The sequence below is a fragment of the Salmo salar genome, chromosome ssa01 (genome assembly GCF_905237065.1).
Source record: "Salmo salar chromosome ssa01, Ssal_v3.1, whole genome shotgun sequence".
NCBI classification, from domain to species: Eukaryota; Metazoa; Chordata; class Actinopteri; order Salmoniformes; family Salmonidae; genus Salmo; species Salmo salar.
This window is the reverse complement of record NC_059442.1, coordinates 114996211-115021690: the sequence shown is the minus strand read 5'-3', so window position 1 is coordinate 115021690 and position 25480 is coordinate 114996211. Positions and strand designations below refer to the sequence as shown.

The window sequence follows — 25480 nt, the reverse complement described above, 5'->3', positions numbered from 1 at the left end:
TCCCTCTGCAACATCAACTTCCATCCACAGCATCACAGAGCGATGGAAACCTTGTTCTGAGTGAGTCATCCCTAGACTCACACAGCTTCATGTAGATTCACTCCAAAGGTTCCCTTGATCTCCCTCACTGCTTTCATCTGCTTTATTAGCCTGGCTATGTCATATTTCAGCGTGTGTGTGTGTGTTCCGTGTGTGTGTTCCGTGTGCGTATTCCGTGTGTGTGTGTGTTGCGTGTGTGTGTGTGTGTGTTCCGTGTGTGTGTGTGTGTTCCGTGTGTGTGTGTGTGTTCCGTGTGTGTGTATGTGATCTGTCACCTAATACAGACAGCGTTCCTAAAGCCAGACCCATGCAGGTTCTCTGTGAGTTATCTAATCAGTGGATTCTCTTTGTGCGTCCCAAATGGTACACTATGTCCTATTGGCTCCTATAGGGCTGTGGTCTAAAATAGTGCTCTATATAGGGAACAGGCTTCCATTTTGGGACACTGGTTCTGTGATACTGAGGCCGAGCCAATCATCCTCTCAGCTGGAACTCTGAGACAATTAAGTCACTGATAAGTCATTCTGTATCTGTGCTGTCATCCTGACGACGCTCCGCCCGCCACGACATGCACTCATCCATTTACATGAGGCTGACGGTAGGAACGTGGGAGGAATGTGGGGACTTTGGCAAGGACGCATACTATATGTACACAGTTGGGGTGATTTGACAATGGATGTACTGTAGATTGCAGACCAAACCAAACGACAACTGGAATTTGGATTACTAAATGTGATCGGAATTCCGGGATACGGAATATTATGGGATTTGAAGTTACAGTAGAATGGAGAGGTCAGATGGTCCCAGTAGTTACAGTAGAATGGAGAGGTCAGATGGTCCCAGTAGTTACAGTAGAATGGAGAGGTCAGATGTCCCAGTAGTTACAGTAGAATGGAGAGGTCAGATGTCCCAGTAGTTACAGTAGAATGGAGAGGTCAGATGTCCCAGTAGTTACAGTAGAATGGAGAGGTCAGACGTCCCAGTAGTTACAGTAGAATGGAGAGGTCAGATGGTCCCAGTAGTTACAGTAGAATGGAGAGGTCAGATGTCCCAGTAGTTACAGTAGAATGGAGAGGTCAGACGTCCCAGTAGTTACAGAAGAATGGAGAGGTCAGATGTCCCAGTAGTTACAGTAGAATGGAGAGTTCAGACGTCCCAGTAGTTACAGTAGAATGGAGAGGTCAGATGTCCCAGTAGTTACAGTAGAATGGAGAGGTCAGACGTCCCAGTAGTTACAGTAGAATGGAGAGGTAAGATGTCCCAGTAGTTACAGTAGAATGGAGAGGTCAGATGTCCCAGTAGTTACAGTAGAATGGAGAGTTCAGATGTCCCAGTAGTTACAGTAGAATGGAGAGGTCAGATGTCCCAGTAGTTACAGTAGAATGGAGAGGTCAGATGGTCCCAGTAGTTACAGTAGAATGGAGAGGTCAGACGTCCCAGTAGTTACAGTAGAATGGAGAGGTCAGACGTCCCAGTAGTTACAGTAGAATGGAGAGGTCAGATGGTCCCAGTAGTTACAGTAGAATGTAGAGGTCAGACGTCCCAGTAGTTACAGTAGAATGGAGAGGTAAGATGTCCCAGTAGTTACAGTAGAATGGAGAGGTCAGATGTTACAGTAGAATGGAGTGGTCAGATGTCCCAGTTGTTACAGTAGAATGGAGAGGTCAGATGTCCCAGTAGTTACAGTAGAATGGAGAGGTCAGATGTCCCAGTAGTTACAGTAGAATGGAGAGGTCAGATGTCCCAGTAGTTACAGTAGAATGGAGAGGTCAGATGTCCAAGTAGTTACAGTAGAATGGAGAGGTCAGATGTCCCAGTAGTTACAGTAGAATGGAGAGGTCAGATGTCCCAGTAGTTACAGTAGAATGGAGAGGTCAGATGTCCCAGTAGTTACAGTAGAATGGAGAGGTCAGATGTCCCAGTAGTTACAGTAGAATGGAGAGGTCAGATGTCCCAGTAGTTACAGTAGAATGGAGAGGTCAGATGTCCCAGTAGTTACAGTAGAATGGAGAGGTCAGATGTCCCAGTAGTTACAGTAGAATGTAGAGATCAGACGTCCCAGTAGTTACAGTAGAATGGAGAGGTAAGATGTCCCAGTAGTTACAGTAGAATGGAGAGGTCAGATGTTACAGTAGAATGGAGTGGTCAGATGTCCCAGTTGTTACAGTAGAATGGAGAGGTCAGATGTCCCAGTAGTTACAGTAGAATGGAGAGGTCAGATGTCCCAGTAGTTACAGTAGAATGGAGAGGTCAGATGTCCCAGTAGTTACAGTAGAATGGAGAGGTCAGATGTCCCAGTAGTTACAGTAGAATGGAGAGGTCAGATGTCCCAGTAGTTACAGTAGAATGGAGAGGTCAGATGTCCCAGTAGTTACAGTAGAATGGAGAGGTCAGATGTTACAGTAGAATGGAGTGGTCAGATGTCCCAGTTGTTACAGTAGAATGGAGAGGTCAGATGTCCCAGTAGTTACAGTAGAATGGAGAGGTCAGATGTCCCAGTAGTTACAGTAGAATGGAGAGGTCAGATGTCCCAGTAGTTACAGTAGAATGGAGAGGTCAGATGTCCCAGTAGTTACAGTAGAATGGAGAGGTCAGATGTTACAGTAGAATGGAGAGGTCAGATGTCCCAGTAGTTACAGTAGAATGGAGAGGTCAGATGTCCCAGTAGTTACAGTAGAATGGAGAGGTCAGATGTCCCAGTAGTTACAGTAGAATGGAGAGGTCAGACGTCCCAGTAGTTACAGTAGAATGGAGAGGTCAGATGTTACAGTAGAATGGAGAGGTCAGATGTTACAGTAGAATGTGGAGGTCAGATGTCCCAGTAGTTATAGTAACAGTAGGATGGAGAGGTCAGATGTCCCAGTAGTTACAATAGAATGGAGAGGTCAGACGTCCCAGTAGTTACAGTAGAATGGAGAGGTCAGACGTCCCAGTAGTTACAGTAGAATGGAGAGGTCAGACGTCCCAGTAGTTACAGTAGAATGGAGAGGTCAGATGTCCCAGTAGTTACAGTAGAATGGAGAGGTCAGATGTCCCAGTAGTTACAGTAGAATGGAGAGGTCAGATGTCCCAGTAGTTACAGTAGAATGGAGAGGTCAGATGTTACAGTAGAATGGAGAGGTCAGATGTTACAGTAGAATGTGGAGGTCAGATGTCCCAGTAGTTATAGTAACAGTAGGATGGAGAGGTCAGATGTCCCAGTAGTTACAATAGAATGGAGAGGTCAGACGTCCCAGTAGTTACAGTAGAATGGAGAGGTCAGATGTCCCAGTAGTTACAGTAGAATGGAGAGTTCAGACGTCCCAGTAGTTACAGTAGAATGGAGAGGTCAGATGTCCCAGTAGTTACAGTAGAATGGAGAGGTCAGACGTCCCAGTAGTTACAGTAGAATGGAGAGGTAAGATGTCCCAGTAGTTACAGTAGAATGGAGAGGTCAGATGTCCCAGTAGTTACAGTAGAATGGAGAGTTCAGATGTCCCAGTAGTTACAGTAGAATGGAGAGGTCAGATGTCCCAGTAGTTACAGTAGAATGGAGAGGTCAGATGGTCCCAGTAGTTACAGTAGAATGGAGAGGTCAGACGTCCCAGTAGTTACAGTAGAATGGAGAGGTCAGACGTCCCAGTAGTTACAGTAGAATGGAGAGGTCAGATGGTCCCAGTAGTTACAGTAGAATGTAGAGGTCAGACGTCCCAGTAGTTACAGTAGAATGGAGAGGTAAGATGTCCCAGTAGTTACAGTAGAATGGAGAGGTCAGATGTTACAGTAGAATGGAGTGGTCAGATGTCCCAGTTGTTACAGTAGAATGGAGAGGTCAGATGTCCCAGTAGTTACAGTAGAATGGAGAGGTCAGATGTCCCAGTAGTTACAGTAGAATGGAGAGGTCAGATGTCCCAGTAGTTACAGTAGAATGGAGAGGTCAGATGTCCAAGTAGTTACAGTAGAATGGAGAGGTCAGATGTCCCAGTAGTTACAGTAGAATGGAGAGGTCAGATGTCCCAGTAGTTACAGTAGAATGGAGAGGTCAGATGTCCCAGTAGTTACAGTAGAATGGAGAGGTCAGATGTCCCAGTAGTTACAGTAGAATGGAGAGGTCAGATGTCCCAGTAGTTACAGTAGAATGGAGAGGTCAGATGTCCCAGTAGTTACAGTAGAATGGAGAGGTCAGATGTCCCAGTAGTTACAGTAGAATGTAGAGATCAGACGTCCCAGTAGTTACAGTAGAATGGAGAGGTAAGATGTCCCAGTAGTTACAGTAGAATGGAGAGGTCAGATGTTACAGTAGAATGGAGTGGTCAGATGTCCCAGTTGTTACAGTAGAATGGAGAGGTCAGATGTCCCAGTAGTTACAGTAGAATGGAGAGGTCAGATGTCCCAGTAGTTACAGTAGAATGGAGAGGTCAGATGTCCCAGTAGTTACAGTAGAATGGAGAGGTCAGATGTCCCAGTAGTTACAGTAGAATGGAGAGGTCAGATGTCCCAGTAGTTACAGTAGAATGGAGAGGTCAGATGTCCCAGTAGTTACAGTAGAATGGAGAGGTCAGATGTTACAGTAGAATGGAGTGGTCAGATGTCCCAGTTGTTACAGTAGAATGGAGAGGTCAGATGTCCCAGTAGTTACAGTAGAATGGAGAGGTCAGATGTCCCAGTAGTTACAGTAGAATGGAGAGGTCAGATGTCCCAGTAGTTACAGTAGAATGGAGAGGTCAGATGTCCCAGTAGTTACAGTAGAATGGAGAGGTCAGATGTTACAGTAGAATGGAGAGGTCAGATGTCCCAGTAGTTACAGTAGAATGGAGAGGTCAGATGTCCCAGTAGTTACAGTAGAATGGAGAGGTCAGATGTCCCAGTAGTTACAGTAGAATGGAGAGGTCAGACGTCCCAGTAGTTACAGTAGAATGGAGAGGTCAGATGTTACAGTAGAATGGAGAGGTCAGATGTTACAGTAGAATGTGGAGGTCAGATGTCCCAGTAGTTATAGTAACAGTAGGATGGAGAGGTCAGATGTCCCAGTAGTTACAATAGAATGGAGAGGTCAGACGTCCCAGTAGTTACAGTAGAATGGAGAGGTCAGACGTCCCAGTAGTTACAGTAGAATGGAGAGTTCAGACGTCCCAGTAGTTACAGTAGAATGGAGAGTTCAGACGTCCCAGTAGTTACAGTAGAATGGAGAGGTCAGACGTCCCAGTAGTTACAGTAGAATGGAGAGGTCAGACGTCCCAGTAGTTACAGTAGAATGGAGAGGTCAGATGTCCCAGTAGTTACAGTAGAATGGAGAGGTCAGACGTCCCAGTAGTTACAGTAGAATGGAGAGATCAGACGTCCCAGTAGTTACAGTAGAATGGAGAGGTCAGACGTCCCAGTAGTTACAGTAGAATGGAGAGGTCAGACGTCCCAGTAGTTACAGTAGAATGGAGAGGTCAGACGTCCCAGTAGTTACAGTAGAATGGAGAGGTCAGACGTCCCAGTAGTTACAGTAGAATGGAGAGGTCAGACGTCCCAGTAGTTACAGTAGAATGGAGAGGTCAGACGTCCCAGTAGTTACAGTAGAATGGAGAGGTCAGACGTCCCAGTAGTTACAGTAGAATGGAGAGGTCAGATGTCCCAGTAGTTACAGTAGAATGGAGAGGTCAGATGTCCCAGTAGTTACAGTAGAATGGAGAGGTCAGATGTCCCAGTAGTTACAGTAGAATGGAGAGGTCAGATGTCCCAGTAGTTACAGTAGAATGGAGAGGTCAGATGTTACAGTAGAATGGAGAGGTCAGATGTTACAGTAGAATGTGGAGGTCAGATGTCCCAGTAGTTATAGTAACAGTAGGATGGAGAGGTCAGACGTCCCAGTAGTTACAATAGAATGGAGAGGTCAGACGTCCCAGTAGTTACAGTAGAATGGAGAGTTCAGACGTCCCAGTAGTTACAGTAGAATGGAGAGTTCAGACGTCCCAGTAGTTACAGTAGAATGGAGAGGTCAGACGTCCCAGTAGTTACAGTAGAATGGAGAGGTCAGATGTCCCAGTAGTTACAGTAGAATGGAGAGGTCAGATGTCCCAGTAGTTACAGTAGAATGGAGAGGTCAGATGTCCCAGTAGTTACAGTAGAATGGAGAGGTCAGATGTCCCAGTAGTTATAGTAACAGTAGGATGGAGAGGTCAGATGTCCCAGTAGTTACAATAGAATGGAGAGGTCAGACGTCCCAGTAGTTACAGTAGAATGGAGAGGTCAGACGTCCCAGTAGTTACAGTAGAATGGAGAGGTCAGATGTCCCAGTAGTTACAGAAGAATGGAGAGGTCAGACGTCCCAGTAGTTACAGTAGAATGGAGAGGTCAGACGTCCCAGTAGTTACAGTAGAATGGAGAGTTCAGACGTCCCAGTAGTTACAGTAGAATGGAGAGGTCAGATGTCCCAGTAGTTACAGAAGAATGGAGAGTTCAGACGTCCCAGTAGTTACAGTAGAATGGAGAGGTCAGATGTCCCAGTAGTTACAGAAGAATGGAGAGGTCAGACGTCCCAGTAGTTACAGTAGAATGGAGAGGTCAGATGTCCCAGTAGTTAAGATAGGTATTTAAGTATTGACAATCAGACTCTATTGGTGTTAAGAGGGGAGAGAGAGACAGTATGACTGTCTCTCCTTAGAGACCTACCTTAACCCCACTACAGTCTGACTGTCTCTCCTTAGAGACCTACCTTAACCAAACTACAGTCTGACTGTCTCTCCTTAGAGATCTACCTTAACCAAACTACAGTCTGACTGTCTCTCCTTAGAGATCTACCTTAACCAAACTACAGTCTGACTGTCTCTCCTTAGAGATCTACCTTAACCAAACTACAGTCTGACTGTCTCTCCTTAGAGATCTACCTTAACCAAACTACAGTCTGACTGTCTCTCCTTAGAGATCTACCTTAACCAAACTACAGTCTGACTGTCTCTCCTTAGAGACCTACCTTAACCAAACTACAGTCTGACTGTCTCTCCTTAGAGACCTACCTTAACCCCACTACAGTCTGACTGTCTCTCCTTAGAGACATGTGTGTGAACTCTCAGCCCTCTGTCTCTATGAGCTGCTGTCTGTCATTGCATTTAAATCAGTCAGTCTATCATTATTTAATGATCAATAAGAACAGGCTTGAATTTTGAACAGGCCCGAGACCCAGTTAGACTGACTGCATCTAACTGACCTTGTTTTTCTGAGCTGAGAGGCAGTCAGCCTCTTAGATTTACATTTATGCTTTAAATTTCTCTATTCTTTCTCTACCCTCTCGTTCACCCTCTCCCCTCGCATTCTCCCTCTCTCTCCCCTCTCTTTCTCCATATCTCTCCCTTCTAAATCGCCCTCTCCCCTCGCATTCTCCCTCTCTCCCCTCTAAATCTCCCTCTCCCCTCTCATTCTCCCCCCCTCTCCCCTCTCATTCTCCCTCCCTCTCCCCCCTTTCATTCTCCCCCTCATTCTCCCTCTCTCTCCCTCTTTCTCCCCTCTCATTATCCCTCTCTCTCCCCTCTCATTCTCCCTCTCTCTCCTCCCTCTCCCCTCTCATTCTCCCTCTCTCTCCCTCTCTCCCCTCTCATTATCCCCTCTCATTATCCCTCTTTCTCTCTCTCTCATTCTCATTCTCTCTCCCTCTCATTCTCCCTCCCTCTTCCCTATCACTCTCCCTCTTTTTTCCCTCTCTCTTTCTCGTTCTCTCTCTCTCTCTCTAGTGGTGAACACATCATTTAATGGGAGCGATCAAAGTGATGACTAGTTGAGTCAGGTTTTGTTGTAGCTACGTTGGCCATGGTCAGTGAAGAGGAACGTGTCTCTGTATCTGTGTCTCTGTGTCCTAAAGGATGCTTAGGCAGGGTTCCACTGTACAACAGCTCTAAGAAAACCTTACAGCATAGTGTTGGTATGCAAGTGTTCACACTGGTCACTGCTCCCTTATGGGTCAACTCAGTGGAGGTAGAAACACAATCAACTCAGTGGAGGTAGAAACACAAACAGAATCAACTCAGTGGAGGTAGAAACACAATCAACTCAGTGGAGGTCAGAAACACAAACAGAATCAACTCAGTGGAGGTAGAAACACAAACAGAATCAACTCAGTGGAGGTAGAAACACAAACAGAATCAACTCAGTGGAGGTCAGAAACACAAACAGAATCAACTCAGTGGAGGTAGAAACACAAACAGAATCAACTCAGTGGAGGTAGAAACACAAACAGAATCAACTCAGTGGAGGTAGAAACACAAACAGAATCAACTCAGTGGAGGTAGAAACACAAACAGAATCAACTCAGTGGAGGCAGAAACACAAACAGAATCAACTCAGTGGAGGTAGAAACACAAACAGAATCAACTCAGTGGAGGTCAGAAACACAAACAGAATCAACTCAGTGGAGGTCAGAAACACAAACAGAATCAACTCAGTGGAGGTAGAAACACAAACAGAATCAACTCAGTGGAGGTCAGAAACACAAACAGAATCAACTCAGTGGAGGTCAGAAACACAAACAGAATCAACTCAGTGGAGGTAGAAACACAAACAGAATCAACTCAGTGGAGGTCAGAAACACAAACAGAATCAACTCAGTGGAGGCAGAAACACAAAAGAATCAACTCAGTGGAGGTAGAAACACAAACAGAATCAACTCAGTGGAGGTCAGAAACACAAACAGAATCAACTCAGTGGAGGTAGAAACACAAACAGAATCAACTCAGTGGAGGTCAGAAACACAAACAGAATCAACTCAGTGGAGGTAGAAACACAAACAGAATCAACTCAGTGGAGGCAGAAACACAAACAGAATCAACTCAGTGGAGGTAGAAACACAAACAGAATCAACTCAGTGGAGGTAGAAACACAAACAGAATCAACTCAGTGGAGGTAGAAACACAAACAGAATCAACTCAGTGGAGGTAGAAACACAAACAGAATCAACTCAGTGGAGGTCAGAAACACAAACAGAATCAACTCAGTGGAGGCAGAAACACAAACAGAATCAACTCAGTGGAGGTAGAAACACAAACAGAATCAACTCAGTGGAGGTCAGAAACACAAACAGAATCAACTCAGTGGAGGTAGAAACACAAACAGAATCAACTCAGTGGAGGTCAGAAACACAAACAGAATCAACTCAGTGGAGGTCAGAAACACAAACAGAATCAACTCAGTGGAGGTACAAACACAAACAGAATCAACTCAGTGGAGGTCAGAAACACAAACAGAATCAACTCAGTGGAGGTAGAAACACAAACAGAATCAACTCAGTGGAGGTCAGAAACACAAACAGAATCAACTCAGTGGAGGTCAGAAACACAAACAGAATCAACTCAGTGGAGGTCAGAAACACAAACAGAATCAACTCAGTGGAGGTCAGAAACACAAACAGAATCAACTCAGTGGAGGTAGAAACACAAACAGAATCAACTCAGTGGAGGTCAGAAACACAAACAGAATCAACTCAGTGGAGGTACAAACACAAACAGAATCAACTCAGTGGAGGTCAGAAACACAAACAGAATCAACTCAGTGGAGGTCAGAAACACAAACAGAATCAACTCAGTGGAGGTCAGAAACACAAACAGAATCAACTCAGTGGAGGTCAGAAACACAAACAGAATCAACTCAGTGGAGGTAGAAACACAAACAGAATCAACTCAGTGGAGGTCAGAAACACAAACAGAATCAACTCAGTGGAGGTCAGAAACACAAACAGAATCAACTCAGTGGAGGTAGAAACACAAACAGAATCAACTCAGTGGAGGTCAGAAACACAAACAGAATCAACTCAGTGGAGGTCAGAAACACAAACAGAATCAACTCAGTGGAGGTAGAAACACAAACAGAATCAACTCAGTGGAGGTAGAAACACAAACAGAATCAACTCAGTGGAGGCAGAAACACAAACAGAATCAACTCAGTGGAGGCAGAAACACAATCAACTCAGTGGAGGTCAGAAACACAAACAGAATCAACTCAGTGGAGGTAGAAACACAAACAGAATCAACTCAGTGGAGGTCAGAAACACAAACAGAATCAACTCAGTGGAGGTCAGAAACACAAACAGAATCAACTCAGTGGAGGTAGAAACACAAACAGAATCAACTCAGTGGAGGTCAGAAACACAAACAGAATCAACTCAGTGGAGGTAGAAACACAAACAGAATCAACTCAGTGGAGGTAGAAACACAAACAGAATCAACTCAGTGGAGGCAGAAACACAATCAACTCAGTGGAGGTCAGAAACACAAACAGAATCAACTCAGTGGAGGCAGAAACACAAACAGAATCAACTCAGTGGAGGTAGAAACACAAACAGAATCAACTCAGTGGAGGTCAGAAACACAATCAACTCAGTGGAGGTAGAAACACAAACAGAATCAACTCAGTGGAGGTAGAAACACAATCAACTCAGTGGAGGTAGAAACACAAACAGAATCAACTCAGTGGAGGTAGAAACACAAACAGAATCAACTCAGTGGAGGTCAGAAACACAAACAGAATCAACTCAGTGGAGGCAGAAACACAAACAGAATCAACTCAGTGGAGGTAGAAACACAAACAGAATCAACTCAGTGGAGGCAGAAACACAAACAGAATCAACTCAGTGGAGGTAGAAACACAAACAGAATCAACTCAGTGGAGGTCAGAAACACAAACAGAATCAACTCAGTGGAGGCAGAAACACAAACAGAATCAACTCAGTGGAGGTAGAAACACAAACAGAATCAACTCAGTGGAGGTCAGAAACACAAACAGAATCAACTCAGTGGAGGTAGAAACACAAACAGAATCAACTCAGTGGAGGCAGAAACACAAACAGAATCAACTCAGTGGAGGTCAGAAACACAAACAGAATCAACTCAGTGGAGGTAGAAACACAAACAGAATCAACTCAGTGGAGGTAGAAACACAAACAGAATCAAGTCATATTGTCATTCTGTGGTCCTGAATGTTTGATCACATCCACATCCAGCCTGTCATCTATCAAGCCTTTGTCTTTGCTCTCCTCTCAGGACTGCTTGATGTTGTACAGCTTCATCCTGGTTCATCCCACTCTCCTGCAGTGTACATGGAGGAGAGAAGTGGAGATGTAGTGGAACAACTCAGTTATTAACTGACAGTGTAGTGTTGATAGACAGGTTGCTATGCTGTGGTCCTCTGTATGCAGCCACTGACCAGTAGCACATCCTCACTGTAATACATCTCTGATTCCGTCCTCACTGTAATACAGCTCTGATTCCATCCTCACTGTAATACAGCTCTGATTCCATCCTCACTGTAATACAGCTCTGATTCCATCCTCACTGTAATACAGCTCTGATTCCATCCTCACTGTTATACAGCTCTGATTCCATCCTCACTGTAATACATCTCTGATTCCATCCTCACTGTAATACAGCTCTGATTCCATCCTCACTGTAATACAGCTCTGATTCCGTCCTCAGTGTAATACAGCTCTGATTCCATCCTCACTGTAATACATCTCTGATTCCGTCCTCACTGTAATACAGCTCTGATTCCATCCTCACTGTAATACAGCTCTGATTCCATCCTCACTGTAATACAGCTCTGATTCCGTCCTCAGTGTAATACAGCTCTGATTCCGTCCTCAGTGTAATACAGCTCTGATTCCATCCTCACTGTTATACAGCTCTGATTCCATCCTCACTGTAATACAGCTCTGATTCCATCCTCACTGTAATACAGCTCTGATTCCATCCTCACTGTTATACAGCTCTGATTCCATCCTCACTGTTATACAGCTCTGATTCCATCCTCACTGTTATACAGCTCTGATTCCATCCTCACTGTTATACAGCTCTGATTCCATCCTCACTGTAATACAGCTCTGATTCCATCCTCACTGTAATACAGCTCTGATTCCATCCTCACTGTTATACAGCTCTGATTCCATCCTCACTGTTATACAGCTCCGATTCCATCCTCACTGTAATACAGCTCCGATTGGAATCCTCACTGTTATACAGCTCCGATTCCATCCTCACTGCAATACAGCTCTGATTCCATCCTCACTGCAATACAGCTCTGATTCCGTCCTCACTGCAATACAGCTCTGATTCCGTCCTCACTGTAATACAGCTCTGATTCCGTCCTCACTGCAATACAGCTCTGATTCCATCCTCACTGTTATACAGCTCTGATTCCATCCTCACTGTTATACAGCTCTGATTCCATCCTCACTGTAATACAGCTCTGATTCCGTCCTCACTGTAATACAGCTCTGATTCCGTCCTCAGTGTAATACAGTGTCTATAGTCGCTGTTCTCTACCACTTCACGCTACCCACAGTGCTGCAGCAGAACACTCATAGAAAGCAGAATCATAGTGAGATATGGCACTGCATCAGAATGTCTTGATGCAGACGAGCAGCACCCTGCGTTCCCTTGTAGAGATGAACACAGAATCTAGTCCAGTCCTTTCTAGACCCATCTTCCAGCTGCATGCTGTGTCAGTTGCTTTTGATACAGCATCGTATTACTGGTCTCTCTCACTACAGACTAACTCCACATATAACATTTAGAATGGATTAGTAAATAGTTTATTCATTTATTAATCATTACTCCCACATTTATACATGTTAGTAAGATACTTATTCACACATTTAGAAACAACATTTTGAAGTATTTCTTTGAAGGTTCCTAAGGCTGAAACTGAGATGAGGGAGAAAACAAAATATTTTTCCCATAATGCCCCTTCATCCTGGAATATGCTTCTGAAGATTGTAAAGTTAGGGGAGTTGGTGTCCTTGTGTGTTTTTAACACTCTGATCGACAACACTGTTTGTCATAACTGCGCTTGTTTCTAATCTTCAATTGGTATCTTTAAGTTGAGATACTTTGTCTTGTGTGTATTCTGTATTTCTCTGTCATGTTTTATGGAAACGCTGCTATTTCCATCTTTTTCCCTGAGGACTAACGACCATCTAAGTTCTGTTTCCACACCTGAGGACTAACGACCATCTAAGTTCTGTTTCCACACCTGAGGACTAACGACCATCTAAGATCTGTTTCCACACCTGAGGACTAACGACCATCTAAGATCTGTTTCCACACCTGAGGACTAACGACCATCTAAGATCTGTTTCCACATCTGAGGACTAACGACCATCTAAGTTCTGTTTCCACATCTGAGGACTAACGACCATCTAAGTTCTGTTTCCACACCTGAGGACTAACGACCATCTAAGATCTGTTTCCACACCTGAGGACTAACGACCATCTAAGATCTGTTTCCACACCTGAGGACTAACGACCATCTAAGATCTGTTTCCACACCTGAGGACTAACGACCATCTAAGTTCTGTTTCCACACCTGAGGACTAACGACCATTAAGTTCTGTTTCCACACCTGAGGACTAACGACCATCTAAGTTCTGTTTCCACACCTGAGGACTAACGACCATCTAAGATCTGTTTCCACACCTGAGGACTAACGACCATCTAAGATCTGTTTCCACACCTGAGGACTAACGACCATCTAAGATCTGTTTCCACACCTGAGGACTAACGACCATTAAGTTCTGTTTCCACACCTGAGGACTAACGACCATCTAAGATCTGTTTCCACACCTGAGGACTAACGACCATCTAAGTTATGTTTCCACACCTGAGGACTAACAACCATCTAAGATCTGTTTCCACACCTGAGAACTAATGACCATCTAAGGGCATGACAGCAGCAGTAGAAGATTCACCATAGAGGTGTAGAGGAGACTGAGAGGAGAGGGAGGCTAGGAAGGGGAGGAGAGGAGAGGGAGACTAGGAAGGAGAGGGGATGGTAGGGAGGAGGGTAGGGAGCAGAGGAGAGGAGTACGTTCATCTCTAGGAGACAGAACACGTCTCCTTCCTGAGCGGTATGACGGCTGCATGGTTCCATGGTGTTTATACTTGCGTACTATTGTTTGTACAGATGAACGTGGTACCTTCAGGCATTTGGAAATTGCTCCCAAGGATGACCCAGACTTGTGGAGGTCTACAATTTTTTTTGAGGTCTTGGCTGATTACTTTTGATTTTCCCATGATGTCAAGCAAAGAGGCACTGAGTTTGAAGGTAGGCCTTGAAGTACATTCACAGGTACACCTCCAATTGACTGAAATTATGTCAGTTAGCCTATCAGAAGCTTCTAAAGCCATGACATCATTTTCTGTAATTTTCCAAGCTGTTTAAAGACACAGTCAACTTAGTATATGTAAACTTCTGACCCACTGGAATTGTGATACTGTGAATTATAAGTGAAATAATCGGTCTGTCAACAATTGTTGCAAAAATGACTTGTGTCATGCACAAAGTAGATGTCCTAACCGACTTGCCGAAACTATAGTTTGTTAACAAGAAATTTGTGGAGTGGTTGAAAAACGAGTTTTAATGACTCCAACATAAGTGTATGTAAACTTCTGACTTCAACTGTATATTCTCCCTTCCTATGTTCCAGAATGCAGGTGTGTTCTCCAAGTGCTAGATGGGAAGTTTTCAAAACTGGTTTCTGTGTTTTTCTTTGTCATGTTGGGATCTTTGTTTCTGTGTTTTTCTATGTCATGTTGGGATCTTTGTTTCTGTGTTTTTCTATGTCATGTTGGGATCTTTGTTTCTGTGTTTTTCTATGTCATGTTGGGATCTTTGTTTCTGTGTTTTTCTATGTCATGTTGGGATCTTTGTTTTGTAATGACCTTCATGAACAGATTTGTTTAATTTTTCACATTTTATTTTTTTGTATCATAAATTCGTTCAATTTTTGATATTTTAAAAACAGTATAAAATACACAGTATTGCACATAGTAAGTAAATCAATTGCACTTCTTTTCAGGTGTACATACAGATGAACAGATATTTCTATGGTTTATGCTACAGTACAACTATTGGAGAAGAATCCCACCCTCCTTCCATAATACAATATAGAGTGGTGTAGGTAATGAAGTACATATCAGCTAACAGGAAGCAGAGAGAGAGAGTGAGAGTGCATGGGGGCTGGCTGAGGAAGAATATAGAATATATACATCAGTATTATACCAGTAGTATATCAGTGCTATCAGTAGTACAAATACCAGTACTAATATCAGTACTATATCACTAATAATATCAGTAGTACTAATACCAGTACTAATATCAGTTGTACTAATAACAGTACTATATCACTAACAATATCAGTAGTACTAATACCAGTAGTATATCAGTACTAATATCAGTAGTACTAATACCAGTATTAATATCAGTACTATATCACTAATAATATCAGTAGTACTAATACCAGTAGTATATCAGTAATAATATCAGTAGTACTAATAACAGTAGTATATCATTACTAATATCAGTAGTACTAATACCAGTAGTATATCAGTAATAATATCAGTAGTACTAATACCAGTAATATATCAGTACTAATACCAGTAGTATATCAGTACTAATATTGGTAGTACTAATACCAGTAGCACTAATACCAACATATCAGTACTAATATCAGTAGTATTAATACCAGTAGTATATCAGTACTGATATCAGTAGTACTAATACAAGTAGTATATCATTACTAATATCAGTAGTACTACCTACATGTAGCAAGTGTACCAGTAGTATACCAATTGTATACCAGTAGCAAACATACCAGTAGTATACCAGTTGTATTACAGTAGTATACCATCCCTACCAGTAGTATTAATACCAGTAGTGTACCAGCCCTACCAGTAGTACTAATACCAGTAGTGTACTAGGAGTGTACCAGTATGATACCAGTAGTATACCCAGCCCTACCAGTAGTACTAATACCAGTATGATACCAGTAGTATACCATCCCTACCAGTAGTGTACCAGTATGATACCAGTTGTATACTATCCCTACCAGTAGTACTAATACCAGTAGTGTACTAGGAGTGTACCAGTATTATGCCATTAGTATACCAGCCCTACCAGTAGTGTACTGGTAGTGTACCAGTATGATGACATTAGTATACCAGTAGTACTAATACCAGTAGTGTACCAGTATGATGCCATTAGTATACCAGCCCTACCAGTAGTACTAATAGCAGTAGTGTACTAGGAGTGTGCCAGTATGATGTCATTAGTATACAAGTCTTACTAGTAGTACTAATACCAGTATGATGCCAGCAGTATACCAGCCCTACCAGTAGTGTACCAGTATGATACCAATAGTATAATATCCCTACCAGTAGTACTAATACCAGTATGATACCAGTAGAATACCAGCCCTACCAGTAGTAGTGTACCAGTATGATACCAGTAGTTTACCAGCCCTACCAGTAGTATACCAGCCCTACCAGTAGTACTAACATCAGTAGTGCACTAGTATGATACCAGTAGTACTAATACCAGTTGTGATACCATTAGTATACCAGCCCTACCAGTAGTACTAATACCAGTTGTGTACTAGTATGATACCATTAGTATACCAGCCCTACCAGTAGCACTATTACCAGTTGTGTACTAGTATGATACCATTAGTATACCAGCCCTACCAGTAGTGTACTTGTATGATACCAGTAGAATACCATTAGTACTAATACCCGTAGTACTAATACCAGTAGTATACTAGTATCATACCAGTAGTATACCATTAGTACTAATACCGATAGTACTAATACCAGTAGTGTACTAGTATGATACCAGTATTGTACTAATATGCTACCAGTAGTATACCAGCCCTACCAGTAGTATTAATACCGGTAGTATACCAGTAGTATACCAGCCCTACCAGTAGTACTAATACCAGCATTGTGCCAGTAGTATGCAAGCCCTACCAGTAGTACTAATACCAGTATTGTACCAGTAGTATACCAGCCCTACCAGTAGTACTACTACCAGTATTGTACCAGTAGTATACCAGCCCTACCAGTAGTACTAATACCAGTATTGTACCAGTAGTATACCAGCCCTACACTGCAGTGTTATTGTGTGGTGGTAAGTTGTTTGGTAGCATTGAATGATCTGTTTGCCCCTTTAGTTTAATCAAACCACTTTGACACGTCTCTGTTGGTCACAGTTTGTTTTTTGGCTTCATCCAGGACTCTGCAAGCTGTTGACTTAATAATATAATTCCTTATAAAATCCCTTAATAATGTCATTCCTATAATGTATCTAGCCGCTGTAAAGCCCCGCTCTGTTAAATGTTATTAGCCCTATTAGACGCTGTACAACATAATGAAAGAAATGTCTCACTGTACACTGTTCTACAATAACATACTTCTGTGCTGTGTGATATGAATGATCACTGTCCAAGGATGTTGATGACAATAAGGGTCTCATGTCCGTTATAACATCGTGTTTTAAAAACACTGTCCATTTTAAATGTTCTTTTTTGTTGTTGTTGAAATTGCTGTGTTTTTTTATTTTATTTAAAAAGCTATAAAATATCATCAGTGAATCTGTTGAAACGTTAAAGTAAAAAGCATGCAAGGCTACAGCCTGGCTGTATTCAGTACTGTACCGAGGCTACAGCCTGGCTGTATTCAGTACTGTACCAAGGCTACAGCCTGGCTGTATTCAGTACTGTACCAAGGCTACAGCCTGGCTGTATTCAGTACTGTACCAAGGCTACAGCCTGGCTGTATTCAGTACTGTACCAAGGCTACAGCCTGGTTGTATTCAGTACTGTACCGAGGCTACAGCCTGGCTGTATTCAGTACTGTACCGAGGCTACAGCCTGGCTGTATTCAGTACTGTACCGAGGCTACAGCCTGGCTGTATTCAGTACTGTACCGAGGCTACAGCCTGGCTGTATTCAGTACTGTACCGAGGCTACAGCCTGGCTGTATTCAGTACTGTACCGAGGCTACAGCCTGGCTGTATTCAGTACTGTACCAAGGCTGTATTCAGTACTGTACCAAGGATACAGCCTGGCTGTATTCAGTACTGTACCAAGGCTACAGCCTGGCTGTATTCAGTACTGCACCAAGGCTACAGCCTGGCTGTATTCAGTACTGTACCAAGGCTGTATTCAGTACTGTACCAAGGATACAGCCTGGCTGTGTTCAGTACTGTACCAAGGCTACAGCCTGGCTGTATTCAGTACTGCACCGAGGCTACAGCCTGGCTGTATTCAGTACTGTACCGAGGCTACTGCCTGGCTGTATTCAGTACTGTACCAAGGCTACAGCCTGGCTGTATTCAGTACTGTACCAAGGATACAGCCTGGCTGTATTCAGTACTGTACCAAGGCTACAGCCTGGCTGTATTCAGTACTGTACCAAGGATACAGCCTGGCTGTATTCAGTACTGTACCAAGGCTGTATTCAGTACTGTACCAAGGATACAGCCTGGCTGTATTCAGTACTGTACCAAGGCTGTATTCAGTACTGTACCAAGGATACAGCCTGGCTGTATTCAGTACTGTACCAAGGCTGTATTCAGTACTGTACCAAGGATACAGCCTGGCTGTATTCAGTACTGTACCAAGGCTGTATTCAGTACTGTACCAAGGCTACAGCCTGGCTGTATTCAGTACTGTACCGAGGCTACAGCCTGGCTGTATTCAGTACTGTACCAAGGCTACAGCCTGGCTGTATTCAGTACTGCACCGAGGCTACAGCCTGGCTGTATTCAGTACTGTACCAAGGCTGTATTCAGTACTGCACCGAGGCTACAGCCTGGCTGTATTCAGTACTGCACCGAGGCTACAGCCTGGCTGTATTCAGTACTGCACCAAGGCTACAGCCTGGCTGTATTCAGTACTGCACCAAGGCTACAGCCTGGCTGTATTCAGTACTGTAGTTATGTCATATACCTCAATGGCTCCCTCAGGCCTCCTGGCTTTGCTTTTAGGAGTGCATTCTGACTTCCACTTAAGTCAAATGTTCATTTACAGTAGTCTCCCATTGTCCCTGTGTGACTAGATCAACATTTAGTCTGACGTAGCATGATACTGGTGTAATACAATCTCATCTATCTCCCTGACCAGTGATCAGTCTGAAGTGTGTGTGTGTGTGTGTGTGTGTGTGTGTGTAGGAGTTTAATGCTAGGTGAGAGAACTAACACACACATCCTGTATTCTAAGAGAACGTAGCAGAAGTCGTGTGTGTTAGCTTGTGGCTAGCTAGCGCATTTGTGGGTGTGTGAGAGAGAGGGAGAGACGAAGCACGATTGATAGTAGAATGCTGGGCACCCCCTTCTTTGTCTACAAGAAGTGTGTGTGTACTTTTGTTCCTCGACCTAACAAATAGAAGATCATCAGGTCAGCAGTAGAACGTAGTAAATCCATTCAGGTTCTTTGTGTTGTATTTCCTGTTCGGTCTGGACAGTCCCTTCACACAGCAGTGTTTTGGAAACACAACAAAACCATCAAGTGAGATATAACTTCATATATCCCTGTAGAAAAAAAGTACATCGAGATTCTTTTCAAACTTTGAAAATGTTTATATAAAAAAATAAGTACTTTTTTTGTAATCATCGTTTCATTTCAAAAGTCAATTGATGGAAAGAGACGTGTAACTGCCAAAATAAAGGAAACACCGACATAAAATGTCTTAATAGGGCGTTGGGCCACCAGCAGCCAGAACAGCTTCAATCCACTTTGGTAGAGATTCTACAAGGGTATGAAACTCTATTCCAGGGATGTGATGAGAAATTCCATCATTTGTTGTTTTGTTGATGGTGGTGGAAAAATGCCGTCTCTGGCGCCACTCCGGAATCTCAAATAAGTGTTCAATTTTAGTTGAGATCTGGTGACTGAGACGGCCATGACATATGGTTTACCTCGTTTTCATGCTCATCAAACCATTCAGTCACAACGCGTTCCCTGTGGACGGACAGACAGACGGGAACGGGGGTGGGCATTGCTCCCCATAGGTTGACGGTGTGTATTTTTCTGCCGTTTACCTTGCTCTCTAAGGGGCTGACTGGACCTAAACCGTGTCAGGAGAGTGCACCTCAAACCATCACAGAACCAGCAGAACCCTCATTTTACTCCTAGTGGTTTCCTTTATTCTGGCAGTTACATGTACGTCTTCTTCGAGACTCGTCTTCCTGGATCCGTTTCAGTTGTTCTGATCCGTGACGTCGTCTTCCTTCTCTTCCTCTTCTCTTTCTCTTCTTCGTTCTCTCCTTGCTGCTAGACCATCCTAATATATTATTCATGATGATTATTGTCAAAAGAGTATTTTTTATTATTATTATTGGAGTCACTGTGGAGAAAGTCTTCCTGAACATAGTTGTTTAGTACGTTGTGCTTTAGCCGATATGCCGATATGCCGTTGATGTAGTTGTCAGAGCAGGGAGAAAGGAGCGTCATGCTTGATAACTGTCCACTTCCTCTCCATACCTCCAGCAAGGTCAGAGAAGAGATACGATGAGAGAGAGAGATGTTGCTGAACGAACCGATAAGTCATTGAATTGAATTCTACTCCCATAGACTCCGTAGAGCTACCAAAAAACTAGATGTAAATGGAGGGTAGAAGAAATCCAATTTCTGCTTCTCATCTCCAAATAAGTTGCCACGCTGTAATTTAATCCTCTGCTTTGGGAAATTAGATCATTTGGGGGCGGAAAACAGTGACTAAATATTCAAATTCTCTGTGGGGGGGTCCACATTTCCTGTTTTTCTTTCACAGATTCTGCTGCTCTTCCAAAAACCCAGTTCCATAATATCCAGTATTGTCATTACTAGAAGGCCTCACCAGTATTAGATATATGGGGGTTACCAGGCCATGAAAAACCTTTCATTGGGATTCTGTTTTTTTGTTGTGATCGAAAATCACAAAAGATAAATAATAAATCGATCGATGGGATAAATCAAAGAATCCTGCTGAATCAGAGTTTTGGGCCATTGTCTTCCGTTAATCCAATAGGTGACGTCACTCGTAAGTAACTCTGACGCTCGTCCCTCATCCTACAGTGCAGACGGTGTCGTCAACTCGTTGCTCTGTCTGACCTAAGACGACGACGTTTGGGTTTTGGATATTATTCCTGCTGTGTCTCAGAGGAACCAGAGTTTCCATCGGGCGTGCTTCTTGGAGTCGGCCTTGGCCTTGCGTTTAGGGGTGGAGGTGAAGGCCTCGGGGGGGTAAGGCAGAGAGAAGTGGGGGTCATCTAGGGGACACAGCCTCTTCATCAGGGGCTGCAGCTTGTCTTCCTGCTGTTTGAAGTCCAGCTCCACACTGTGTGAGAGAGAGACATTAGTTTAACACTGCAACAGATATACAATCACATTGGGCTCCACACTGAGAGAGAGAGTGTGAGTGAGTGAGTGAGTGAGTGAGTGAGTGAGTGAGTGAGTGAGTGAGTGAGTGAGTGAGTGAGAGAGAGAGATCCATAAATATATTCTGATCTACACAACAGACACACACCATACAGTAGGTTTGGATACTTCCATTTCAGCGATACATGCATCAATATATTACAGCAATACATCAAAACACTAGAAACCCCACTTCAACAAACTACAGTAGACACTTCAACCTGCATACTGGAACGTGAGCGGCATACACATAATGACTTCAAATGAAAACTATGCAGCGATCCGCTCACTCAGCACACTGAGTCAGGTTTTCTCATAAAGTATTCTCTCTGAGAGGGCTGTTTAAAACACTCCTGAAAGACTCATGTTTCAGGAGGGGAGGGGGGGAGTTCTGGCTTTTTCTGGCTTACATCAGGAGTCACGGTAGTGAAATCTCCCTCTAGCCAATTACTGATGGGCTGTGTCACAAATGGAACCCTGTTCCACCCTACGGGCCCTGGTGAAAAGTAGTGCACTATCATAGGGAATAGAACCCATAGGGCCCTGGTGAATAGTAGTGCACTATCATAGGGAATAGAACCCATAGGGAATAGGGTGCCATTTGGGGGACACACATGTTCATGTCCACTCTGTCACCTGTTCTGAATGTTCTGTTCTGAATCTCAATGAAACATTAGCATTACGGCCACATCTCAATGAAACGTAGCATTACAGCCACATCTCAATGAAACGTAGCATTAGGGCCACATCTCAATGAAACGTAGCATTACGGCCACATCTCAATGAAACGTAGCATTACGGCCACATCCCAATGAAACATCAGCATTAGGGCCACATCCCAATGAAACATTAGCATTAGGGCCACATCTCAATGAAACGTAGCATTAGGGCCACATCTCAATGAAACGTAGCATTACGGCCACATCTCAATGAAACGTAGCATTACGGCCACATCCCAATGAAACATTAGCATTAGGGCCACATCCCAATGAAACATTAGCATTACAGCCACATCTCAATGAAACGTAGCATTAGGGCCACATCTCAATGAAACGTAGCATTACGGCCACATCTCAATGAAACGTAGCATTACGGCCACATCCCAATGAAACATTAGCATTAGGGCCACATCCCAATGAAACATTAGCATTAGGGCCACATCCCAATGAAACATTAGCATTAGGGCCACATCCCAATGAAACATCAGCATTAGGGCCACATCCCAATGAAACGTAGCATTAGGGCCACATCCCAATGAAACGTAGCATTAGGGCCACATCCCAATGAAACATCAGCATTAGGGCCACATCCCAATGAAACATTAGCATTAGGGCCACATCCCAATGAAACATTAGCATTAGGGCCACATCCCAATGAAACATTAGCATTAGGGCCACATCTCAATGAAACATTAGCATTAGGGCCACATCTCAATAGAAGATTAGCATTAGGGCCACATTTCAATAGAACATTAGCATTAGGGCCACATCCCAATGAAACATTAGCATTAGGGCCACATCCCAATGGAACATTAGCATTAGGGCCACATCCCAATAGAAGGTTAGTTTTAGGACCATGTGCCCTAATTGTCCTCAGGCAACGTGCTGATGTCCTAAGTGGCTGAAATATCCAGCGTTTAGCATTTGGCACGGACTGAACGGAACACATGAGGGTTTCTGACGCTGAAGTGAGGTGTTTGGCAGTGCTGCTGTTATTGGACACTCAGCACTTCTGTGTCGTTAGTTGACTCAGACCTTTATGAGGAGGAGGCGTTGTGCAGAGCAGCACTGCTATTAGTGAATTAATCATTCTGTATAGAGACTTGTAATTATGCTCTAATCTACACAGCCCTAGTTCTGTCTGTCTGTGTGTGTGTCTGTGTGTGTGTCTGTGTGTGTGTCTGTGTGTGTGTGTCTGTGTGTGTGTGTCTGTGTGTGTGTCTGTGACGGGCCCGGAAAATTGAAGCCTGAAGAGGGAAAATGTCTCAGATAGTCTAGATGAGGGATGAGTACACTTCATTACTCTATTGGCCTCAGTGCACTACACTACTGTTACACTGCAGACCTGTGAGTTACTGTACACTGCACTACACTACTGTTACACTGCAGACCTGTGAGTTACTGTACACTGCACTACACTACTGTTACACTGCAGACCTGTGAGTTACTGTACACTGCACTACACTACTGTTACACTGCAGACCTGTGAGTTACTGTACACTGCACTACACTACTGTTACACTGCAGACCTGTGAGTTACTGTACACTGCACTACACTACTGTTACACTGCAGACCTGTGAGTTACTGTACACTGCACTACACTACTGTTACACTGCAGACCTGTGAGTTACTGTACACTGCACTACACTACTGTTACACTGCAGACCTGTGAGTTACTGTACACTGCACTACACTACTGTTACACTGCAGACCTGTGAGTTACTGTACACTGCACTACACTACTGTTACACTGCAGACCTGTGAGTTACTGTACACTGCATTTGGAAAGTATTCAGACCCTTTCCCCCTTGTCCACATTTTGTTACGTTACAGCCTTATTCTAAAATGTATTGAATAAAACATTTTCCTCATCAATCTACACACAATACCCCATAATGACATCACAATACCCCATAATGACATCACAATACCACATAACGACATCACAATACCCCATAACGACATCACAATACCCCATAATGACATCACAATACCCCATAATGACATCACAATACCCCATTATGACATCACAATACCCCATAATGAAAAAGTGAAAACAGGTTTAAAAAAAACAGGAATGCCAATTTTTACATAAGTATTCAGACCCTTTGCTATGAGACTCTAAATTGAGCTCAGGTGCATCCTGTTTCCATTGATCATCCTTGAGATGTTTCTACAACTTGATTGGAGTCCACCTGTGGTAAATTCAATTGATTGGACATGATGGTGAAAGGCACACATCTGTCTATATAAGGTCCCACAGTTGACAGTACATGTCAGAGCAAAAACCAAGCCATGAGGTCAAAGGAATTGTCCGTAGAGCTCCGAGACAGGATTGTGTCGAGGAACAGATCTGGGGAAGGGTACCAAAACATTTCTGCAGCGTTGAAGGTCCCCAAGAACACATTGGCCTCCATCATTCTTAAATGGAAGATGTTTGGAACCACCAAGACTCTTCCTAGTGCTGGCCGCTCGGCCAAACTGAGCAATTGGAACCCAGTGGTCTGTGGAGATGGGAGAACCTTCCAGAAGGACAACCATCTCTGCAGCACTCCACCAATCAGGCCTTTAAGGTAGAGTGGCCAGACAGAAGCCACTCCTCATTGAAAGGCACATGACAATAATGATCAGCTGTCTGTCAACGTGTAGAAGAATGCTTTATGGCCCGTTGTCACAGGGAAACAGAGACATCTATTCTGATTTATCCCAACACCTCTGGACAACGTATTGTACCTGTCACTTCTATCACTTCGACTATTCCTGGTTGTCTTTTTAGTATGGTTTATATTTTTCTCCCTCACCTTCCCTCGTGTCCCAACAGCCCAGCTAAGGTCCATGACACCTTCCTGTCTAGGAGGTTAAAGGTGACATGACCTTACAACCACCTTGAGGGCTGTTACTGCAGCCTCTGCATTAAAACATGTTCTCTTTAATACGTAGATCCTGTATGCATGTCCTGCATGTTGTCCGTTCCATTATAGTGGTGACGTCTCCATTGTAGTTCCAGTCCTGATGGTGCTGTGTTGGTGCAGCCTTAGTATTTCTCTACGCTGAAGACTCTCAATCTATTATCCATTACTGAGACTTTAAATCCTTAAACAGACACACAGGTCTGTTCACCAGTACATATTTAAACAGTATATATAGATCTATGATACTGAGTCCACAGCTCTCTCTGGAGTCCGCAGCTCTCTCTGGAGTCCGCAGCTCTCTCCGGAGTCCGCAGCTCTCTCCGGAGTCCGCAGCTCTCTCCGGAGTCCGCAGCTCTCTCCGGAGTCCGCAGCTCTCTCTGGAGTCCGCAGCTCTCTCTGGAGTCCGCAGCTCTCTCTGGAGTCCGCAGCTCTCTCTGGAGTCCGCAGCTCTCTCCGGAGTCCGCAGCTCTCTTCTGCTACAGTATCAGTGTTTAGTTGTTGTTCCCTGACACACACACAGACACGCACAGTCTCACTCCCACACACACTGTTATCATTATCAGCCATATGCCTTGCCAGTCCATCAGAATAAAAATCGCACAAAAGAAGTCAAGACTCTCAGCCTTTTTAG

The 25480-nt window shown here is 43.8% G+C and overlaps 1 protein-coding gene across 7 annotated transcripts in view; it reads left to right on the top strand.

Annotated features, from left to right (window-relative positions):
• The window catches only part of LOC106591860 (dedicator of cytokinesis protein 1), a 723705-nt gene that overhangs the window by 178181 nt on the left and 520044 nt on the right, over positions 1–25480 (top strand). The gene's annotated exons all lie outside the window — the stretch shown is intronic.